This window comes from Cynoglossus semilaevis, chromosome 10 (genome assembly GCF_000523025.1).
Source record: "Cynoglossus semilaevis isolate Cse_v1.0 chromosome 10, Cse_v1.0, whole genome shotgun sequence".
Classification (NCBI taxonomy): domain Eukaryota; kingdom Metazoa; phylum Chordata; class Actinopteri; order Pleuronectiformes; family Cynoglossidae; genus Cynoglossus; species Cynoglossus semilaevis.
Window position 1 is genome coordinate 7,527,268 of NC_024316.1, and position 19,618 is coordinate 7,546,885.

At 39.0% G+C, this 19,618-nt stretch overlaps 2 long non-coding RNA genes across 3 annotated transcripts in view; both read right to left on the reverse strand.

The window, feature by feature from the left end:
• Window positions 1–9,491, reverse strand: part of LOC103384886 (uncharacterized) — a 43,341-nt gene extending 33,850 nt beyond the window's left edge. For both annotated transcript variants that reach the window (XR_003050864.1, XR_003050863.1), the window contains exon 1: window positions 9,435–9,491. This is a non-coding gene — a long non-coding RNA (uncharacterized LOC103384886). The remainder of the gene's footprint in view (window positions 1–9,434) is intronic.
• Window positions 9,492–12,861: 3,370 nt separating this feature from the next.
• LOC112487653 (uncharacterized) overlaps window positions 12,862–19,618 on the reverse strand; it is a 54,956-nt gene continuing 48,199 nt past the window's right edge. Inside the window, exon 4 of the long non-coding RNA XR_003050962.1 lies at window positions 12,862–13,399. This is a non-coding gene — a long non-coding RNA (uncharacterized LOC112487653). The remainder of the gene's footprint in view (window positions 13,400–19,618) is intronic.

Consider the following 19,618-nt stretch of genomic DNA (forward strand, 5'->3'; position numbering starts at 1 on the left):
TAGAAGTTCAACCAAAATAGATTATTAAATTTAAACATTATCAAAGGTTAGGCCTTACGCTGCTTAATTTTTAGGCTTAAAAACAGATGTTGTAAAAAATAAATCCTAAATTGGCCCTAATATAGTGTATATACAAACATCAACGTTTATTCATAACATCTTAAACCCTAAAATGCAATTTCTCGCCGAACAGAAGTGGATCAGTATTGTACTGTATATGTAGTTTCTTGAATTGTTGAAACCCTAACAATCGTTCCAAGCAGGTCAGAGCTAAACCTAATCGTTATCTCATTTAAATCTGCAACGGTATTATTAGTTAAATGAGATAACCTGAGATAACCTGAGTGACCTACGTCAAGGCAAGAAGGCGGTCGTGAGTAAATACTATTTCTGTGGAGGGTGACTTAATGTCTGGCATGGCATGAGGCTTTATGGTTGATATAATTTTTGGCTCAGTTTCTTTACAGCTACATCTGATTAAATCTGACAGTCCAAGAAATCATATCAACCTTCAAGGTGCTTTGACTACACGACAATGGCAGCAGAAGGAGGACTTGTTTCAAACCATCTGTGTTTTGAAAAACCTATCAAACAAAGGGAGCAACGTTCGCTTCAGTGCAGACAGTGAGGGCCTGAGCCGACAAGCAAAGGGTTGATGGTTGAAAACTTCTTTCCTATGTTTCTCTGTAACCATAACACAGGGTTTGAAGTCATGGTATATTTTTATTCTCTTTTTTCTTTTCTTTTTTTAATAGCAAGGAAATGACTATTCTAAACAGAATATCCCACTTGGTATTTGCCTAAACCCCACCTTTACAAGTTCTTTACAAGTTACAAGAGTTTTGGGCCCAAACACCGGTGTCTTATCAGTTGACATACTACTCAACAACTGGGAAATCAAGAAACCTGGACTCAAACCCTAAGAACTTAGGGCTGGTCTTACATCTTTTATTGAAGTAAGCCTCAAACACTAGGGTCTAAGAACTGAGCATGGACCATAAACACTCAGGACTGGACACAAACAGTGTGGACTTCCAGCTGGTTTCCATGCAAACACTGGCTACCGGGATTTAAGACTGCAATCTGGTTAAAACACTGTACAATGGAATTAGACTGTGGACACTGGACTGAACTCAGACTCAAAAACTGAAACAATTGGGACTCAAAATTGAACTACGAATCAAAATAATATACACACAGGCTCGACTTGGACCCAAATACTTGGTTCACCTTTGATCACACACATTTATAGTTTAGTCATGCGCCCCACACACATTTCACCACATCAGTAGAAGTTGACCAACAGGTTTCATTATTATAAGCGTTAAAAAAAATCCACCCTTAAAATTAAGTATTGAAATAGGGAAAACACTATGGGCACAGTAAAAGGGGAAGCAGAACATAAAGCCCAACAGACAGAAGTGAATACGTCAGGATGCCAAAGGACCAGTCACAAGGCAACTTCTCACCAGAGGTGAAGAAACGACTACTTAAACATTTATTATGAAAAGGTGATAACTCTCCATGACCCCTCAGATGTAGTTCTGCTTTTGTAAGACATGTACTTCTGTAGAACCACAAACCTACCAAAAACAGCCAAACCTTTGAATTAGCTTTGGCTTAAACCATTGATAACCTGGACTTTAAAAGAGTTTGAAAGATGCTGAAAGGACTAATCCACTTGAAAATGCAGCTCTCACGCTTGCCTTCGAAAGAGATCAAGGCTGAGAAGCTAAAGCTAAGGGCTAAGCCTGTGTCTGTACTTTAAATGGAAGGCGGGCTGCAGTGAGAAGGTGAGGACGAGAGGTGAACCACTAAGTATGCAAGCACAGCCGGGGCCCCTGAGGGCCGAGAAGGCAGATTTACCTACAACTGGTCTTGGAAAAAGAAAAAAAAAAAAAAAGAAAGAAACTTTTGACATGGCACTTTCTTTTCATATCCACATTTACACACCTCCAACCTCACCTCCTCTTTCTTTCCCTCCTTCCTCTCCCCCTGCTGCCCCATCTTCACATCCCTGACTTCAAAGTGCTTCTCATGCAAAAACCGGTGAAGTTTTTTTCCTGTCCTTACTCTCTCTCCTCCCTGGGGGCACGTGTTCCTTTTGGAACACACAATATCCACTGTTTCTTTTTTATAAGTAAGAAATAAAAAGACAGGATATATAAAACATGGATCTCATGGTCTGCTCTCTAGTTATGTTCCTTTGTATATTTTCTCCCCCTCAGGTTTCTTTTAACTTTTCTTCATTTCCTAAGCAAGCACACAGATAGAGTGCCTTTCCTTCTTTGCTTTTGGAGAACAATTCCAAACCTAACTAAAGTGCAAGAATTACAAGAGCTGCCTTATTATGTATTAGGATTGATCTTTTTATTCACTTGTGTCTACTATAGCCTTGATCTTGGTTTCATTCCCTAACTTCGTGTTATTTGTTGTTTTTTATGACAGTGATTCTATATTTTGTTTTGCACTTTGATAACTTTAAGCATCTTTTGTACTTCAATTAGTCTGATAGCAGTCACAAAGCTTTATGCTTTTACTAGCATGCTACCAAAAGCCTAGCAGGGAAAGAATTCCAGTAGCAAGTACATTTTGTCTGTTAAATTAAAAAAAAAAAAGAATACATATATATTATTTATATTATTTATATATATTTATTACAATGTCTTTAAACAAGTACAGCTGATACTGGCAGGCAGAAATGTTGAATTCACAAGACGGTCATAGGAACTTTTCCGTGGCTTTGCATTCCAAACTTTCATCTTCTTCATCCTCGTCTTCTTGCACATTCAAATTCATTACCCGTTACATGAATGTTCTTGGCCAGTAGATGCTGAGTGTTTTGTGAGGCATTTTGTAAGATTTCATGTAAGGACTGCAACTGAACTGCACGAACTGGATACATGGACACTACGGCTGTAATGGTACGTGTAATCGTCCAGACCCATTCGATACAGGGTGTACGGTACAATACAGTACACACTTTCAGTACACCTGTTTGTTTTAAAGTGTGTCAGGGGGAACCATGGCTGTGCAGGGTGCAACAATGTCCAACTTCTGAATTGATTTATTAGCCTTACGTTATTTTTATTTTTTTTTACCTTGCCATATGGGAGATGAGAGATAAAGCGTTACCTTAATCTATAACAGCTGAGCTACCGGGGTTTATACTGAACTGTGGCTTTCCACAAACTTTGTGTTTTAGTTTAAAGGTTCTGAATTGAAAACATTTTTAATCTGGCACACAATTTCAAACTGGACCGGTGTAGTTACACACTTAACCTGTCCTCTACTGGACCTAGACCTGGACGTCGCAAGAGTTTTGGCTAATGTGAGCGTTTCTGTCCCGTTGTTGTTGTTTGTCCCGTCTTTGATTTGAAAACGGCTGCAAGGCACCAACCCCAAAAGATGTCAGCAGAGAAAAGAAAGGTTGCCACACACATTGCTTGAGCTACTCTCCTCAAATCTCCACACCTAAGCTAAATGCACTCAAATATGCTTTGTTGCGGTAGCCATTTTTCCTTATTCAAATAGGTGGATTAAACAACATTAGTCCAAACAACAAAGACATCAAAAACAAACGACAAAACAAAGTAGAACATCTTCTGGAAAACATAATTAATTTCTCTTTCTGCCAGTAGTTTCATATTATGATGCTCAAAACTGGAGGCCGGCGCAGCTTATTGTCATATTGACTCAGTGCTGCATCATTGGCTTTCAGCCTCACTCTCTTCATCCGCTACTCTTCCTCTCTCCCTCTCCCCCCTTCCTCCTGCCCTCTTTCTGTCTGTGCAGCTGCAGTCCTCTCAGCTCTAATCCCCTCCTCGCTCCCCTGTGTGCTGCAACGCCATCCAACTATTTAACCACAGCCCTGAACCAAACCAACATCTGTTTGGAGCCGGGCCCAGAACCGGACGCTGCCTTCCTGCTGCGAACACACCAGCCCACCGCCATTTTAACTCTTCGCTGCCGGGACCAGACACAGACCCACCGCATCAACAATCTACTCAGCCGCCAAGGACAATTGCAGGACAGCAACTGAGTCTGCACCACACAAGTGCTTTATTTTAAAATTTGCTGTCTGCGGTTTGCATGTGGTAATTGAGGACTTCAGTGTTGGGCTTGATTTTGTATTTATTTAACTGAGCTAACCGAGTTAGAAAACCACTTTAGTTTATTTGGAATGTGTTTTTATTTGTTTAAATAATTACACCTTTTTTTCAACATTATAAAGGTTGATGATTTGTCTATTATCTATCGTTTCTACCTTTACACAGCTACAGGTGGGTGCTGGAGCCAATGGGCAAGGGCGGGGCACCCTGAAAAGTTCGCCAGTCAATGGCAGGGTCACTTATAATCACATTCACACCTATGGAGTGTCTGATCAATCTACTGCCTTAATGTATGTAATTCATAATGTTTAGATTGAGAGAGAAAAAGCCCAACAACATTCAGGGAGAACATGGTGTTCATACAGAAGACCAACCAGATTCACTGAACTTTGTAACAAAGACAAAACTGAGCCTCAATGGTATTTCCAAATTTTTCATTGTCTTATACGGCTTTAAAACCCGTGAGTTGGCGGTCTTCTACAAATGTTTGTGGAGTTTAAAAGGGAAACACAGCGAGAAGCTTATAATACACACTAAATTACAGTGTGTGCACTTGTCGTTTGGAAAAGTGGAGCTGAAATAGACATGGTCCAAACCTAAGCTCAACCCTGCTTCACTGAACATGTCCTATAAGGCTGAGGCAAAAGCAATTTGACACAGTATTTCCTGGAACGGCATCAGTCTGGACAGAATTCAAATCTTATGTTATATTACTATATATTGTATGTACGTTTGTATTAATTATTACATTTTTGGCTATTTTTTTAAGTGCCTTTTCACCCCCTTTTAACTGGTGGGCTCTTGTTGCTAGGTTGTAGTTTTCGTATCTTTAGCTTTACACTAACGATACTCACATAATCTGTGAACCTACAACATGTTAGACAAACTGGCTACAACTGAAATTACACTCACTGCTTAAAGGCATGATATCTGTATTTTCTACAGTAATTTCTACCCAGGTTTTGAAAATGTTCATTACTTCTTTTGTAGAGTAGCACAGTCAAATTCCTAGAATATGCTGTTTTGTTTGAGGCCTCTGCATATTTTGGCTGCACATCCTGAATTTTAAGAAATTGTCAGAGGTTTTAAGAAGTACTTATTTGCTTGTAGGTGCAAACATTAGCATTAAGTTCACTTTAAAATCAGAAGGGTGTAAATCACACAGCACAGGCCTGTAGCTTGTCTTTGCATAATGACAGGAAAGTGGTGCATCATTTCAACATAATTTCAAAGACTTAGCTAATAACAAGTATGATTGCCTTCCCTTCTTCCTGCTTCCTCTGTGTTACTAATGTTATTGCAGTTACAGATTATTCAGTCGTTTCAGGCAAGTGTTTGATGTGTGGCCTCAAATATTTGGTCAACGCAGAAAGACTGGAAGACAAGATGGAGGCGTCTCCTTACATTTGTTTGTTAAAGCAGCCGGTTCAAAGCTTTTCGCAGTGTACACCTGCAGGCTACACTGGTGCATATACAGCAGCTACTGCACGCACACACACTGAATCACACGAGCACTGGTACCACCAGTTTATGAATAGAGTTGAAGTTCACAGGTAAATATGAACAGAATAGTGTGGCAATGAGGGGCTAGTTTGGTCTTATTAAGGTGGTATGTGCCCAGAGCAAAGAGTCACGTTTTCCTGACAGACTTACTTAAAATGGGGTCAGCCAAGGGACAAGGGAGGGGTCTCAGTCCTGCTTCTGCAGCCATGCCTGCAGGAAAGGTAGGTGCTGCATTAGGTGCTGAGTATTCCACTCACTTCCTCAGTGACAGGTGGAGGACGTCTGCCCAGACTTACTCAGCAGTGTTGTTATTTGTGCTTAGTGCAAATATGTCATTTCTTTACAGCAGTTTAAATACTGTAGCAAAGAGTAAATCTTAGAGCAGACCTGAGCAAACTACGGCCCGCAGGCCAGACGTGGCCCACAGGGCTTTTAAATACTGCCTGCCAAACACTGGTATAGGACATGGTAAAGACTGATGTCAAACCTTCTGTTTCATGCATGACAACAATTGAACTGTAATTTCGGTTGATACCAATAAATGCCGGCAGACATCAAATGCGCCAAATGGTGGATGGATTTGAAAGTTTAGGTTAATTTTGGCAAGCATTCTATATCAAACAATACTGAACCAGTCCACCAATGTTGAACTTGTCTTAGAGTAAAACAAAAACATGTTTACTTTGGACAGGGACACAATATGATTGACAGCTAGTTCGGTATATCCTGGACACAACACTCAACTAAACCTGCCAAACGAGTTCCCCAGATGATACCATGCCATCATGTCACTCACCCGGGTCAAGGTGAGAATAGGGAGGGGGGCCCTTTCACACTTTAACCGTGGTGATCACAACATTCCTGCCATCAGGTCACGGTGTGTTCACCTCCTTTGTTTGATGTAACAGCTCTATTTTCAGGTAAATACTGGAATTTTAAGTTACAACTGAAAAAGACTCTTGGATAAGGCAAAAGATCTTCAACAAGTCAAGACGGCCCAGTTGCCTACTACTAAAAATGACCTGGATGACTGATATTCAAAGCTGACACATTTCCCAGTTTACGGAGTAGTGTTTCACTTTAGTTTAAGGTGACAGTTTTTTCTTCATGTAAGTCTATTGAAATACATGTAGCTGTAGGAAAAAAATAAAAAGGCGTGAGGTTAAAAAGCAAAGTGATACTTTTTTACTTTTCATGGTAAGTCTCTCTGCTTCTTTAACAATGTAACAGTAGAAGATCGTCAACATCAAAGCCATTGTTCTAAACTCTTCCAATTTATAAATGTTTAATGCAAACATCAACGTTTTTTTCTTGCCCTGTAGGCTGTAAAACAGGCTCCTGCAGCAAAATAAATTATTGTCTGAATCTACTTAAAAAAGAGAGATAACACTTTAGAGCATCATTTTTGTTTTATTTTGGTCAGATTTCATTATCAAATAAATGCATTGATGTTTTTTGTGTTTGTGCTGGAGAAATATAAAGGGCAATGATGTGGTTTCTTCTATTTGAACTCAGACTGTGCTGTTCTGCCCTTCTTCCCTTGACACTCCAGTCAAAACATCATGCTCACACACAGAGCGCCTAACACACAAAATGCTTGAGGTGATTGTTTGAGTATATGTTTGTTGAAGTTCTGCGGTTGTGAGACTTCTTTTAACAGAAGCAACTGTGACTAAACTGTTACATCTACAGTATCTGCACTGCTTACAGTGTTTCTGTCTGCATGTGCGAGTGTGTACGGGTGTGTGTGCCAGAGCAGTAAGGAATTTTAACAGTGTCCAGATGTGTGGAGGGAAAAAGGGAATGCAGAAGGGATGAAGGCATGAAGGCATGCTGCTTAATAATGACACAGTAGAGTGGGACATACAAAATCCATTTTTTCATGTAATGGTCCGTCTTCTCTAGGTTTCAATCATAGTGGAAAATCAGAAATGTATAGCAGCTGCACTGCCCAGATTTCTGGTTGCATGCTTACACGACTGTGAAAATTATAAGAAAAAAGGTTAAGGATAATACAATGACCTTCTGTTGATATGGACCGATCTGGGATCATTTGGGAGGTGTTTACATTTCTAGGAATTTGTGGTTTTTATAATGTCAAAAAGACAAAAGACAGGAGACTAAGCATCACTTATAACTCACTTATCACTAAATATTCTATTACAACTATAACCAGAGTACTTTTCTATGCAGATGATGAAAGAAATGTTTTCACAGCCAAATAAGTACAAATATGGTCGTATAACAACAACGAGATTCATAACGTAGCAGGTTAAGTGGTAATGTAATCTTTACCTAAAACACCACTGACCACAAACCACTCACAGATTCAAGAATTATGACACACAGAGGATCATATGTCCCCGGAACAGTGGTACAGTCAGTGATGATAGTTACTTTCACTCTTCTTACATTCATTGTTAGTCACTAAGTTTGGACAAAAACCACAGCAACCGTTTATAGTCTCAGCGGACATTGTTGGTTTTCTGTCCATCTGAATCATATCCTGTCATCTTCAAAGCCAAGAGAAGTTTCAAACACTGCACATTGTTACCATGTGAACTCTACAAAAAGGTCAGCTGGGTAGCTCAGGACATTCTCTGGTAAAAACATTGACCGTATCAGGGCCAGAGGGGGCCTAGTGGGAGAAGACCTCAACACTAATGCAGGTTGCCCAACATGACTTATTGTCTGAATTATAAGCTCTGTATGAGATTGTCCAGAGTCTGCTGTTCACACATAATGAATGACGTGGGAGACTGTCTGGGTCAGATGCATTCACAACAACAGAGGAATGTCCAGAACATTCCAGGCAGGAGTGAAGTCTGGGTTTCACAATGAGGAGATAAAACATACAACCACTCACTCAGTTTGATTTGCCCACAGCATCATTCGCTCCAGACAACTGAAACTCAGTTTGTTGTCAGACACTCTAGAGGGCCTTGAATAATGACCTTAAAATGACCTGGAAATAATCAAAATGCCTTCAAAACCTATGTCATATGCTATGAAGTGTGTTTTATAACTGTCTACATATCGTTTCATATTTTTAATAAAGGCTGAGATCAATTCAGATGCCATGTCTTGACCCAGGAAGGGACTTCAACATGTTTGTAACTGTAAAGTGCCCTGGCACAACGCCTTGGACTTGAGTAGAATGATGAGCTGAAAATGTGCCATATTGCATATTTGAGGCAGGTTTTGCTTTTATATCCTTATAACAAGTAAGGGACACGTAATCAGCTGTGCGGATTTTTTTTGCTAACTTCAATCAATTACGGCTCTGACATACAACTCAATTTACAAATTAGCCACTAACGTTCTAATTTAGTTCAATGCCTCACACAACTTGTGAAGTGTGATGGTAAATTAGCTAACCTAAGAAAGCCAGTCATGGGGGCGGGTCATATTTTAAAAGCCTAGCTTCTAATTGGTTGTCATTGGCAGATTATGTTGAATTAGCTCTGAGGATTATTTGGCGATATCCACCTAGTTTATTGATATGAAGCGATAGTAAATATTCACAGATCACATTTTAAATAGTGTTTTTAAAAACAACAACATTTTTTTTAAATAGTGTTTTTAAAAACAACAAACAACATTTTCTTTTCCTTTTTCTCTGAGTAAAAGATTTATGATTGATAATATACATACAGTATATGTATACAGACAGATCAAACCAAAGATTTCCTCTGAGCTTCTGACAGGTCACCGTGGTTATTCAAACCAACTGACTTACCCCAAATGGAAGAACAGTGAGAATTACCACAATCACACACTGAGTGTGATTCATGTACATATTGCTGATGACTCACTCACTTGTGCCAATCCAATTTTCCGTACTTGTATTGTGGTCCAGTGTCTCAATTGCACAACTTACTCAGAGAAATACAAGTACATGCATTTGATTGTAACACTGCTAAAATAAAAAAGGATCAAAGGATCACATGTCTTAACATGAAAACCACAGTATCTGTAGATCATCTCATATCCTTTATAGCTTTATAACTTTATAGCACATTATTATAACATAATTTCTAAGCTGCCATTTTTCCTTTATAATGTTTATTTCTTGGCTGTTCGCAGTATTGTTCACTTATACAAATGCCACACGCTACTTTCAATTCCAAAGTATGGCAGTATCAACATATCTATTGATCTCCACAGATTGAAGGCCGTTTAAGGAGGGAGGAAGTAGATAAAAGCCTCGAAGCAATGTTTTATACAGCCTAAATGGTGTTAAGTTCCCTCTTAAACTGATAAAAAAAAAAGACTTACAGTATTGGGAGATGAAATCCAGTTAAATGTTTGACACCAGAACATTGAGTTTCAAAACAATTTTCATATTAAAACACAGGTACATATTAGTTATTTGGAGTAACATAAAGGACACAATAGAGGACAACATCAAGGTTTCTTGATGAAACTCACCGACTTTTTATGTAATTTTTGAAAGACTTGTAACAGGAGCAATACGTTTGTTTTTTCAGAGTTTCGATGAAGGTAGTTGTTGCATAACTATTCTTTGAAGCTAGTCAGACAAAGCCCTAATGAAATTAAACAATGTTGATCTGTGGGCTAAAAAGACCAGTGGAAACGGATATCATCAGCATATAAAAGTAAAGATGTATATCTCACTAACTAAAGCACTATAAACACAAGGCCAGCCTCTTTTTGAGGCCCATTAAAATAAATTTCACTTAAAAGAAAATCCTATATGATGTATTTCTATAATAGTCATCATGGCCATACTAGACTTGCAGGAAACGGCCTGCATACTGCATACTTTCAGTGGACCACATGGAGAGCTTTTTCAGCATAGACTCCAAAGAGGTCTGTTTGTTTTTATATACTGCAGAGTACATCCACGAGGTGACGAAATAGATTTTGCAGTCTCTCACATACAAAGTCTGCTGGGGCTGAATTATCAAAGCACAAATGGCCTGTTACAGCTCACAGTTTCAGTGGGTGCTGTCAGTGAATGTTTCCTCCAACAGCCCTCTAAGGCTCTGAGCAGAAACTGTTCCCCGGGCTAATGTCCCACACTGAGTACAACTCAGATTAGAAACACATTTTTGGCCCCATGGTCTCAATGATGGAAGTGAAATACAAGAGGAAAGATGATAGTGCTCATGTGTCAGGATACAATTTTTCGATATTTTAGTCTTCTGGTGTCCTAGAAGAAAGGTCATTTTGACAGAAACATTCTGTGGTTGTGGATCACACCAACTTCTGTGGCCTTGAACTGTTGAAATACTTTTCATGCCCTTTCAAGCTACCAGATGGTGAGTCTATTCTACTGAATACGCATCCTTATTATGCGTATTGTTTTGTTTTTTTTTAGTTTTTGTCACACTTTTTTTATAAAGTTTTCCACATATGTGATTTGGGTGTTTTTTAACCCAACCTTCCAGATTTATCTAGGGTTAAACTAGCATGAACTAAACAAAGCAAAGCAAATTAGTTGGTGTCAAGTGTCAAGAGTTACCCACCTGTCTACTGATTCAGTGTATTAGTTTAGCTCCTACGGTGCATTACCACCTCCAGATAAATAGTAAAAATACAGTGGTTTGTTGTTTTATGTTTAATAACTCAATCACTTTCGAAGATTCTCCCCATCTCCACAGGTATTTTTTTCAATGCTGGGCTGTTGTGACAACATATTCAGTTCACTTGTTTATGTAGTCCCATGACAAGTTTCAATGGAAGTAAATATCTGCAATAAAATCAAGCTTCAGCCAAATTGTTTATTGCTTTACGTCCACTTTAAAGTTTAGAGCATTTTGAATTTTCACCTCCAAAGACTTGTTTAAGATGTTGTACAAATCAAATAGAACGAGGGAATAAATATGTACAGATAATAAAAACATGAAAAATCCCTGTTGTGAAAGAAGCGCTGCTGAGGAATGTTTCGCAGGTCCAGCTGGAAGACTGTGGTGCCAACAATTTACCGGTGAAAGATAGACTAGCGATCCCAGTGACCCAGGAGATTGTGGGATCTGCCACTGAAGACACACGAATAACCTGCTTTTATGGCCTCACTCGTCAGATTTATGCTCTACAGTCTGGGGAGGATTTACTCACAGACCAACATCTGGAGCTGGTTGTACCTATTACCACCAACACTCCTCCCTTCCCACCATTAAACCCCCCCTTAACTACAAGAACTGGAGCGATGAGAGTCTAAATCTGTTGTGGTTAAACAGCAGCAAACAGGACACAACTTTGAAGGTCAGTCTGTGCTTTGTTAAAATGAGCAGGAAAAAAACAACAAAACGTCCACAGGATGAAATGCGAACACTGTCAAAATGCAAAAATGTGGAGAAGATCAATGGTGCGAACACTGTCAAAATGCAAAAATGTATGTAAATGCAAAAAACTATTCTAAAAGGAGAATAAGCAACGCCCACACAGCGACTCAACACTGCATGTAAATGCTCATTGAATGGACTCAGCTAGCTATTTTAAAGGAGGTTAATCCACTGCTAAAGGGATTTATTAGGGATATTAATCCATCAATATACATACACTCAGTATGTTTTTGTTTGTATTTCCTAAATCTTTTCACGTTGAATGATCAATGACGTCCCTGCGTTGCAAGGGATGCAAATTTTTGTATAGAAGCAAAGGATCAGGCTTGATCTTCTCTAATAAGAATGGAGATACTAAAATAACAATGGAATTATACCTCTGTGCCAATCACACAAATACTCCCACCACCAAAATTCAATACCTTCCTGTCAGGATCTATTTTTAAGAAAAGCATATACTTTTAGCAGACAAACCATTTTTTTCAGCTGTTTTCTCTCAACGTCTCAGTTACTGGATTTCCATCAACTTTTCCATATTTCGTTTTTTTTAAGGCGGTATGCAAATTGTATTTGCAGTTTGTGTGCATGAGGTAAATTCTTGTGCTACATAGTTTAAAAAAGTGACCATTGCTGACAGATATCTTCCTGGTTTTAATGGTCTAAGCTTACCTCTGACCTTTTCAATTTCTCATTGACTTTCAAACTACATGTACAAAAACATTGGTAAATTTGGATATCAAGTTTAGGTATGAAATTAGCATACACTAAAGCAGGGATCACTAACGTGGTTCCCGGGGGCACCTGGTAGCCTAAGGTGCCCGTGGGGTATGTTCTAAAAATAAAACTAGTCAACAAGAGGGTCAGAAATTGTACTGTTTTTGTTTTTTTGGATCAGTTACACTTGAAATGATATTGAAATGGGTGTTATTGCATGTCCTACAACTTCACGGAACAGCATTAGTTTTCTTTTGGATTATTATTATTTTGTTCAGGAAGTCTGTTTCAAACAAGTATTATATTAATAGGTACCGTACAAGTAGCCCTCTGTTTCAAAAAGGATGGTGACTCCTGCACTATGGATCAACGTCAATGACTGACCGGTAAAAGATTTTGAAGTATTTTTCACAGTAACAATAAACAGAAAAATCCCTCTTGCAAAACTGTAATTTAACCATAAGGATGTTTAAATGTCAATATGTTTTTTGTCGCTATATCGAGAACTTCCCTGCAAATGGGATGCACAGTGATCCTCTGAGTCTGACAGTAATGTTTTAAAAACTTGGCTCCTATCCTGTACTCTTTCTACAGTCCAGAATAATAGGGCCAAGGTTGGCTCTTAGCTGCCGGTAACTGTTACTCAAGTGGTCTTGTATCTTCATTTGTGATTTGTCAAACGGATTTGCAGCTCAACTAGGCTGCCTGCCATTCAGGAAGCATGGGGGCTGGAGGCTCGACCAATCAGGAGGCAATAAACTGCAGCATTAAAAAAAAAAAAACACAGAAGAACAGGAATATCATTACACTAGAGGGCTCCAACATCCAGTGGTCACAACTACAACTTTTGAACTCTTTATGATTGAGTTCTGGCACTAACTGGGAATCCTCAAGCTGAGCTCCACCAACCACACTGCACACAGGGGCCTGACAGAATAGCTTCATGCTCAACCCAGCACTAATCACTGTCAGGTGGAAGAATGCACCCAAACCGTCTGTGGTTCGTGCCCGTGCAATCTTCACGAGGAACTCTCTTTGCTTGAAAGGAGAACAATTTAGGCCAGAATTACCACAGTGAATTGGCATGAGGTTGATTAGTCTTATGGGGAACTCCCAAAAACACATGGGGCAGGCCAGTCCAGTAAGTTAGAATTTGCAGAATTAAACATGCAATAACCAAATCAAAGATGTCGCCTACTCTAATGTAGACAAAAGTGGAAATGGTACCCAGACATTAACAGTGTCCCTCTTTGCCCAGGACAAATACATAAAACTGCAGCTTCCCAGTCTTCTCCAGTGGGGTAGCAAACTGCTTCCACATGTGTTTTTTCCATATCCCGCTGCTATTCTGGAATTTCGTTTATGTACATTGTCAAACTTCTCACACTGTGAGAATAAAGGCATAAAAGCAATTAGGGGCCGGGGAGGAAAGTAGAGATGAGGGGGAGGACAGTGGTGGGTTGCAGAAGCTCAGCTGATGTTTAGTGCCAGGGCCGGCTCGGGTTTGGGGATTTGGCAGTTGTGTGTGTGTGTGTGTGTGTGTGTGTAAGGGGGGAGTGGGCTACCCCAGGAAAGAGCCTGCATCTGAGATTCTATTCACACGGGAAGCTGGGTGACATCCTGCTTCTGGACTGAAAAGCTTTAGGGCTTTACACCCCTGGTCTCCAAGCCTTATCTTCAGCCACTGTGGCCCCACACCATTTTGGGGTCATGAGAACATGCAAACAAGAAAGAGGCATCTAGCTGTACTGTGCACCCCCACAGTTCTTTTCTACAATGCATCTACAAGCTGCAAAATCTTTATAGCCTGTAACTCCAGAAAACTCGCATCTGAGAAGAGCTTCTTCCTCATATTATCATCCCTGAGGGAAAACAATACATCAACACGGTGCAGGTCAAGTAATTACGAGAAAAGTATTCCCAGTTATTATGTGCCATTACCTGTCGTGTTTTCTCTGTTTCCTACATTTTTAATTACTTCGCTTACATCCTCATCTTACAGTAAATGAACACAAACACACTGGAAGCTGCAACAAAAATGTTGCTCAATCACCTTGAATGGGGGAAACGTCACGCTGTGCTTGATTGCACTCTGGACTCATTAATGCTCTGCTGGGCTCCGTGCACTAAAACATTTCAACTTTCCAGAAAGCAATGCAAGCTCTGGCCAGTCATCTCCCATTATGCATATTAGTTCAGTATAGGCGTTAGCTCTTGAGTGCACCTTCCAAACCCAGCACTTGGATGAGACAATCGCTCCTATTGCCAATGCTTTTTTTATATATAAAAACACCAAAAGCAACATAGAGAACAATATGTAAGAAATAATAAAATAACTACCTTAAAAGTAGAGAGTCTTGGTCAGTTATGACGGAGGCCAATCTTTCAGTGCTAAAATGTAGAAATTAGTATATATATCATTAGTATGTATATCACAAAGACTATGGCCATTGCGCAATACTCAGCTCGGGTTTATCCCAACAAAAGTGTTTGGTAGACAAAAGGTTGGGACCAAACAGTCAGTTTCTGCATAAAAAGATGTGCATCAAATGGAATGACTAATGTAATGTACTGTTAACGTATGTAACAGAATGTAGTGTATTTTTTACCTGCAGCGTTTGTACTGAGTACTGTATTCCTTTTTTTTTTTGAGCTACGGCACATATTTTATATCCAATAATGTATGTAAAAAAATATATTAACCCTGATATACTCACAGGAATTGAAGAAAAGCCCACACAAATATCTTCTCCAACAGCTCAGAGATGCTTTTCTTTAGTTTTTAAAGCTGTCTGCTGTCACCTTGTGGAGTATTTATCCTCTGTGCCTGTCACTGATAAAATATTTGCAGTTGCCCTTTATCAGACGAATTAGGTGAAATTGGGTAATTTTCCTATCTCTCAGCCCACTAATGTGCCACGGCACAGTAGTTGAGAATCACTGATGTACTGTACACAGTATGTGTGAACCGCCTAGCATTCCCTCGTACATCTAACATGTTTACATGAAGTGAAAGCCCACGTAGAGCTCTGCCAAAGTATGGACTAAATATAAACACGGACAGACATGATGAGGAGAAAAATAGATCAAAACAATATCTATCTATCATTTCTTCATTAGCAGGTAATTATTTGATGAATTATCTTCTCTACTCTAATGAAAAGCCAAAGGATTAAAAATTAAACAAATATCCACCTTTCTTGATAACTATTATCAGAACTAGTAATACTACTGTGTGCGGTTTGGGTAGAGGACATTTAGCCTAAATACAAGAGTCCATTAACAATTATTAATAGTCATTACCTGATTTCCAACTTCATGATATGCCAGGCATTTTAAATAAGACTGAAGCCAAACAACACCACAACCTGTACATCAATGAAGACAGACATTTGGTCCTTTTTATCTACTTTTTCTAACCTATCTTGGCACCCAAACATGTTACCACCTACGCACAAAATACAAATACTTACAACAATGAAACATGTTTCAAGTATTTGTAGTTTTAGTTTTAGTATTACAATACTTCATTCCAGGAACACTTAGTCAAAATAAATCACAGCTTATTCAGGAGGTCTTCTCCTGATTTAATTATTTTTTATTGCAATTTTAGAATTGAATGACATTGGGCCAACAATATTTTTTTTCCAATAGTGAGTCCTAATTGTGCTGCATGATGAAAAAAATGTGTCCCTCAGTCCAATGCTGAGGAACACTTTTCTGAAGAAAAAAAATCTTTATCTTTTAAAAATAAAGACAATAAAGAGCAGTGAAAGGAGGCAGAGCCTGGGAGCTTGGATCTTTTAAAGAGGACCAGATGCACGATGAGTATGCACAGTAGAGAAAGAAGAGGAGGAGGGAAAGGAAGTCGTCACCCACCTCCCATCAGCCCCAACTAACAGCTCTTCTTTCTCTCCTCTTCCCAAAGAGAGTTGATGACGAGCACAGAAGCAAAACTTTCCCCAGGCTATAATTAGCAACCCTCAATTTGACTCATCACAGTCTCTGTGCACCGTGTGTGTGAGTGCATGTGTGTGTGCATGCGTACAAGGGCAGGCTATGTGTTTAACCCTGACACAACTATCAGGTCTTTAAGAGTGTTGGGAGGAAGTTGACTTCTGCAAAACAGATGTGACTTGAAGAAGCCACAAAGCCTCTGAGACATAAATATAAAATAAACTTTATACTAACAGCTAATAAACATTCATGTTCAGAATTTGTATTGATGTTTTTATTAGCATTTTTCAGATTAGCATCTCACAGTAAGATTCTGGAAGGATCTCTGGATCTCTGTGTTAAAATCGATAATTATCTGGTCAGTCTTTTTCCCACAGTCCTTTGTACCCTGCTTTCTGTCCACTGTCAGCTGGGATGAGGATAAGGGATAAGTGGTTAGGGATTGGATGAATGCACAACAGACTTTAAATCAAATCCAAACCATATTCTATTCCAGAATGCTCCTCCAAGACACATTATTTGAATTTATACTGAATTTCCAGTCATCTTACTGCTCTACTTTGTCCATAAAAAAAATTAGGGACAGAGGTATACCTGGCACAACAGTACAATGCACCAGCTGACGTACAAATAGTCGCTGGTTAAAAGGTATTCAGACAAACCATATTAGTTGGTACACTAAAATGCAGTAAAACTATAATGTAGGGATGTAATACCTGAAATACCAGAATCAGTATCAGGCCTGATACTTCAATCAAAAAGTGTTGTTGTACATATATAGACACAAATTCACTCAACAAACTTTCTCCTCTGCATTTAACCTTTTACTAATGCCTGGGGATCAAGTACGCAAATCAAAATCATCATAGATTGGTTTTGTAAAAAATGAGAAGATGGTTTTCAAAGGTGTATTTTGTGAGCTGGTTTCCATTCTTGTATGCGTGTACTGCTGTCAATCAAGTGTTAAATGTCAGAGTGTGATATTTACTGCAATATTTAGTTGTTTTTTTGTGCCTTAGGCTGTGCTATTATTAAAAGTTAATTAAAGAAGAACAGATATTACACCAAAAGTCATCACCCACAGCAAACACACACTGCTGCTGCTAATACTGTAACTTCATAATATTGAACTTCTCTTCATGTGAGCGTGTGAAAGAACAATGTACACAGGGTGAATTGGTACTTGCAGAAAACACAGGGATATTTACAGCTTCTTTAATAGACACTCAATATTCCCCAATGACTGAGGACGAAACGATTTTAGGTTTAAATTAATTTCAGAAGTGAACTAACAGCTGAAATTGGTTGTGAGTATGCTGCTGTATGTTACTAAAAAGTAAATGTATATAAATGTAAATATTAAATATAATGTATATAACTACTAACATTCCAATTTTTAACATATACTTTTCCTTTCTCTTGGTGAAGATACAAACCAAACAAGACTTGCATTAAGCTAACAGCTAATGCCTCTTACTCCGCAGCCCTGGAGTCACACTTTTTCAAATTGCACCATTATTTTTTCATAAAGAGCTTTCCCATGCTCCATTTTGTCTAATACAGCACATCTGGTGAATCCATTCACTTTCCTTGTGAAAAACAATCTGTCGTCATCACAGCACTGGAAAAGGATGGTGAGGAAGTGAGAGAGTGGAGCAGAACTTGTGCTTCTAGCAGCATTACAGCTTTATGAGCGATGGACTGGACCTGTAGACCCTGAGCTGGGAGCCAGTGGAACACATTGTTATGGCAACCTCGCACAGAGAGTGTGTTTAGACTAGGCTGTGCCGCACAGTGAGGTCATTTATGTGATGTAATTTCAAGGAAACAAAAAGCAGAGAGGGTAATACTTACTATAGGGGGCAATGGCTAAATTGGCACTAATGTGTGCCAGACCTCAGCACACATTGTTATGGAGTAAATAGACGCTGGGGAGGGGGAACAGAACCCACCCAGTAACATAACACCCACATCACTGTGTTAAAACAGGCACCGGGTCACTACAGGGTGAACCCACACACTTACCAATTCTACTTCCTACAAGTTGATAGGCATCTACAAATATTAGGAACATTATGTTTTTGTCTCAATTCAACTTTGGCTCCCCCCAGTGGCTGCATTTCAAGGATAAACTCACAGTAGATCATTGTGGACATCAGAGCACTTCCCATCATAAAAGCATTATGCATGTGAAAAAAATGCAGTACCTGGGTACAAATAAACATCTGTGGACATTAACTGCCAGTAATAAGTTCTGATGATCGCCTCTGCACATGGATGCTGTTTTTTAGAGCAAAAGAAAAGAGACAATCACAGAGGATTGTAGTTCCTTGATAATTGAGGATTATTCCAACAATCGTTTCAGAAAAAAAAAAAAAAATTCCTCTGCGCTCTATTATATAGCAAGTATCAAGCACCTCTTTAGGTTGGGTTTCAATAAATATGCAATAAACTGGAAGGCGCTGTGATATATAAATAAATCCAAAGTCAATAACTTAGCCCAGAAACCTCATCTGCAGAGCAGAGGTTGGTGATTACTCTAACTCTTGTACTCATGGTTCCTTCAAGGTCCGCCAAGGCATCTGTCATGATGCATTCCAGAAAGATGTTTAATAGAATGGGAAAAGAAGGAATCCCTGGCACACACTGATTGCTGCTCATGGCCAGTCTCTGTTGGCTGCACCATAAACAAACTAATGCCAGTACAACTTGTTTATTTGTTGTTGTAGTATTGTTTTGAAAGTTGCCTCTCTCTACATTAATAAATCTTGATAAATAAATCAGTATTAAGGTAAAGAAAATGTAACATTTTGCAATAAACAATTGCAATATATATATAAATATATATGTTAATACATATTATATATATTATATATGCATATATGTAAGTTAGGTCACTCTTCTAACTTGCTCCTGCTCACATGGTCCATTTCCAGCTAAGCCTGTGCAAATTAGGACACCTTTCACCAAACTAACCACCTGAACATGCAGTTATGTATTCCTCCACTAACTTTTAGTTAG